Raw genomic sequence first — 4705 nt, forward strand, 5'->3', positions numbered from 1 at the left:
CAATAAAGTCAAAAAGAAAAAGGCATTCACATTTTTCACCCCCCTTGTGAGTTTGGGGCTTTGAGGAGGCATTAAAGCCTTTCAGGTCAAGCATAGTCACTGCTAACAAAGTCCGGTTTCCATGTGGCATCTCACATTCTCTTCTGCATCCTGTTCTTCCTCTTTACAACAACCCTGTGAGGCAGGCCAAATCATTTGAGTGGCAGGCTCTGTGTCGCCCAGCAAGTGTCATGGGGTTTTTGTTGCTGAATGAGGTTTTTGAACTCGGGTTTCCCCGGTCCTAGTCCAGCACTCTAACCACTGCACCATGCTGGCCGACAATCATACTTACAGGCCTTTGTCAGGGCAACCAATCTCCGTCCAGTGTACCTGACTTGATTCTTCACCATCCCCATCTAAGCCACGTGCAAATAATGTTCCAGCTCTCTGTCTTCAGCCTCATGGAGATACAAGTTTGGGTTTGACATTTCTGTAAAGCGAAAACAACCTCTCGAGACAAGGAAAAAGATAGCCCACACAGGTAAAGTCAATCCCTGCCCTCTGTCTACCCACAGCTTGGGCATTACCTGACTTGGCATGTCCAGTGAGATACTATACCTTGGTAAAGTAGGATTGTTTACTACACCAGCTACACAGGCTGTTGCCACATGTTCTGCAAAAGGGTACATCCAAGAGGCACAAAAGTGTCTTTGTACTGACTAGGAAAAACCAAAGGATTGGTTCTGCAAGAATTCCACATCCATCTGCTGTTCTTTACCAGCCATCCTCTTCTAAGTGCGCCCCCCTGCTGTGGTGCAAAGTCGATTTCCTTCTTCTGAATATGTGTGTGTGGGGGGGTTGTGCCAAGATAGTTAGCACAGGAATCAAAAATGCTTGGAAACAGGAATAGAAGGAGCAGCGGTTTTAACTGCAGCATCTGCCATCTAGTTACCCTTTGTCACTGGGTCATTTTCCTCTGGTGACCTCTGCTATGAACGACTGCAACCTCTTCTAGTAGTGTAACAGCAGTCTAGAGTTCTGATATCTGTGTCCCAAACTTTACTTCCTTGTTTCCCACTGTTAAAATCTTCTTTCTTTCCAAGTGGCCCCATGAGTTGTGTAAAAATTACCTTGAAGGTGATGAACTCTGCAAGCTGTGCTGAGATACCTGGAGAAAGAGATTTCACCACCAGAACTTCATGGTCAGTTACTACTCCATAGCCAGTTTACGTTGTCCATCTTACATGAAGATGCCTCCATCTGTGTACAGATCAATGTCTGCATTTTGGAGAGGTTCATCTTTAAGATCAGGACGGCTTGGCATAGATGCAGTCCACGGCTTGCAAGCAATTATGTTCTTGGTCTTCTGTAGGCTCAAAAGGAAGTAAAGTAGCTGGATTAAGAACAAAGGTAGTAGCCATGGAAATCCTAGGATTCCCCACCAAAGTCAAATGATATTTGGTCATGTGTGAGGGAGTCAGCCATCTATTGCCCCAGACTAATCCCCTTTAGCTGGGAAGTTTATAAGGTGAATTGCAAACCAGTACTTTGGAACTCCCTGCCACTTGCAGGAGTGATAAACCAAAATTTCTCATTTCTTCAAATCTTCCGTCTGGGTTCTGGAATTTGAAGGTTCAACTACTGTGAAGGCAAAGCAGGGCTGCTGGATGAGACAAATTTAAAACTTAAGCCGTAGACCATTTGACAATACTCTTAGTTTACATCAAATTCAGCTAGCAGAAATATTGCATAGATTTTGCAAAAACATGACAGTAATACAATTAGACTAATTTATCTTAAAATCCATTTTTTCCTTCTCACCCACAATTAATCTGGCTGGAACAAAAACTGCTTTACAGAGAACCTCTTTCCCCCTTGTCATTGTTCATCAGAGATCAGCTCAGTTGTGAGCAAGAATTTGAAAGGGAAACTTCCGGTTTAGAGAAAAGTTTGAGCTCACAGAAAACAGGTAAGATAAGATAGACCGTGGTCAAGGAATTCAGTAAACATAACATATAAAGGCTTATGATACTCAGTAGTGGCAGAAATATCACAATTAACTTGATATAAAAATGAATGAATTAGAGCTTGCTCTCATGCCTAATGCATTTAGCCATCCATAAGCAGCACTTTTGCAGAGGTGGGAAGATTCAGCCCTCCAACTGGCCAGCTGGAGCCGTTGAAAGTTCCCCCTGTTGCTCATGACCAATTTTATGTTCAATTAATGTAATAACTGTGAATTTTGGAATTCAATGTCAGAGCAAGTTTGGTCTGGAACAGTTTACAGAAAAAGACATATCACTAGAATAAATACATTCAAAAATACAACAGAATAAACAGAATAAATACCACAGAAACCTCATCTTCACAGAGATGAGCTTATAAGATTGATGTAGGGTTGAATTCCTACACAGAACCAGAGCTTTGGGCTCCCGCTCAGAAACATGCACACACATACACACACAAACAGGCTTGTCTGTGTATTTCATAGAACAAGGGACTAAACAAAAGAAATTCCATGAGTCACAAGAATTTTATAACATTTTCAATATGTTAGCCATAAACTCAGTTAAGAAAGTAGCTTAAATAGAACAAACTTATCACAGTCATCTTAAGAAACAATCTGTAATTCCATATTACTTCCCACATCACAATCTTATAACTTACTGGTGCTTTTCAAGCAATTTTCTTTTTTGTTTAACAATCTTCCAACCAAAATCCTTTCATGTCTCCTTATAGTCTTTTCTCACAGAACTTCAACATGTGCATTCCTCCAGTAACTCCATTTTCTTTCCTCTTCTCCATCTGCAAGCAGTTGAAGGGGGGGGGGGGGGAGAGAACAAAGGCAGCCTTTTGTTTGGAGAAACTTTTTGCAGCAAGAACAGTGTTATCCTTTGGCTTGGTTACAACAGGACAGTGGCAGCAAGAAATGTAGACTGTTTGCAAGACTAGGGCAGCCAGCAGCTGTTTTGAGCTTGGAAACAGAACACAGAGACAACATGATTTTAGCAAAGGACAGTCGTTCTTCCTTCCATAATACTTTCCTCAGACCCCTTGTCTTGGAGCACAGAGGCGTTTTTAAACTTTCATTCTGAGGGCACCTCCCCCTCTTGTGAGAATCACCCAATTTTTCAACATGCATTCTAAAGGTACTTGTTATTTCTACTCCCCATAGTCCCTCCCTCATTTGCTTGTGCTTGGGCCATTTATTTTTGACTCAAAGTCGCCCCTCCCTTGGGCTTTTGGCTTAAGTTGGCCCTCTCTTGGGCAGTAAACTTAAGTTGCCCCTGCTTCGGGCAGCCCTTCTTCGGCTGTTGGGTAGCCCTTCTTCGGCTGTTGGGTAGCCCTTCTTCGGCTGTAAGATTTCCCCCCTTGCTTGGGCTGAAGATTGCCCCTGCCTGGGCTTTTCCCCCTTTTCCCCTCTCTTGGGCAGGGTACTCACCAAAAGACGTCTTTGGATTTCACTCTCTCTGTTCACACTTTCATTCACTCTTGCCTCGATTCCCAGATGTGGCGCGTTGTGACGACTGGCGCATCCCGGGCCCATGAGAATCCTCCACAGACAAAATGCTGTGAGGCACGCTGGATCTCATTGTCCCGTGATGGGTCAGACTGTCCACCCAAGTCACATCCGACTGTCACGGCACCAAATTGATGTGAATTCAGTTCGTCCCTGGGTCTGCCTTTTAGCCAATCAAACAGACTCAGTGGGAATCAATAGAGGTATTTATTGCTTTGCGATAGCAACAGGTAATCAGCGGGCTTTACGCTCTCAAGCTGAATACAAATTGGTTATAGGTGCATCTTACATTTATACAAACAATCTGAATGATGCTGATACCCCAGACATAGCATACGTGGCAACAAAATGGTGGACTAAGTATCTAGTACGCATGCGAATGATTCATTGTTCATCTGGTGATCACTCCTTATTTGGTTACATCCTGTTTTCTAAACTGTCCTGTGAGAACCAAGTTTCTTTAGATACATTTTAGTGGAGAGAGATAATGACGTTGATCATGAGAGGCCTTGATGGCTCTGAGCCGAGCTGGGCTGGGCTGGGGTTACTTTAAGTTAGAATTAGGTTTTCTAAGTAAAATGGAGTTGCTTTGGTTTTCTAAAACACATCATCAGGGCCATCCAATGGGTATGTGCCAGCATCTAGGGACAGGCTGGAAGAGTCGGCTCCACTCCTGTATGTATGAGGCAGTTGTCTCTGTTTAACAGAGGATAGGCCATAGCTAAGCGTAGATGTATGCTTTGCTCAGCCCATGGTATCTCCCAGCCCATCTACTTGAGGTCCTTTCACTGGAAAGACCACTGCTTGAGGCCTTGGGACAAGTAAATTGGACAAGTAGACTAGACAGTACTGAGCAAGATGGACCAGTGGCTTAAGGCAATTCCATATAACAGTAAAAGATACCATAGCTACAGCCTTCCATTCCACCCACGCTCTTTGTTGCTGATAATGTTACTAGCTTGCTTTTTCAGTGGCTCTGCTTCTGTGCCTTTGTAAGCAGCCAGACAGGCAGAAATATAGCTGGTGAAGCTTTGCCTGGCATGAGACTATTGGTGTGTTTGTTGAATATAAATATGCAATTCAGGCTCCACCCAGGTGTTAGTAACTTGCCTGGTTGATTTTCAGGGCTATATACAGGTCCCCAGAAAGGCTCCTAACACAGATTTGCAAAGATTTCTGAGAGTGAAAGGAGATCCTGGAGGGTGC

Source organism: Hemicordylus capensis, chromosome 5 (genome assembly GCF_027244095.1).
Source record: "Hemicordylus capensis ecotype Gifberg chromosome 5, rHemCap1.1.pri, whole genome shotgun sequence".
Taxonomy (NCBI): Eukaryota; Metazoa; Chordata; class Lepidosauria; order Squamata; family Cordylidae; genus Hemicordylus; species Hemicordylus capensis.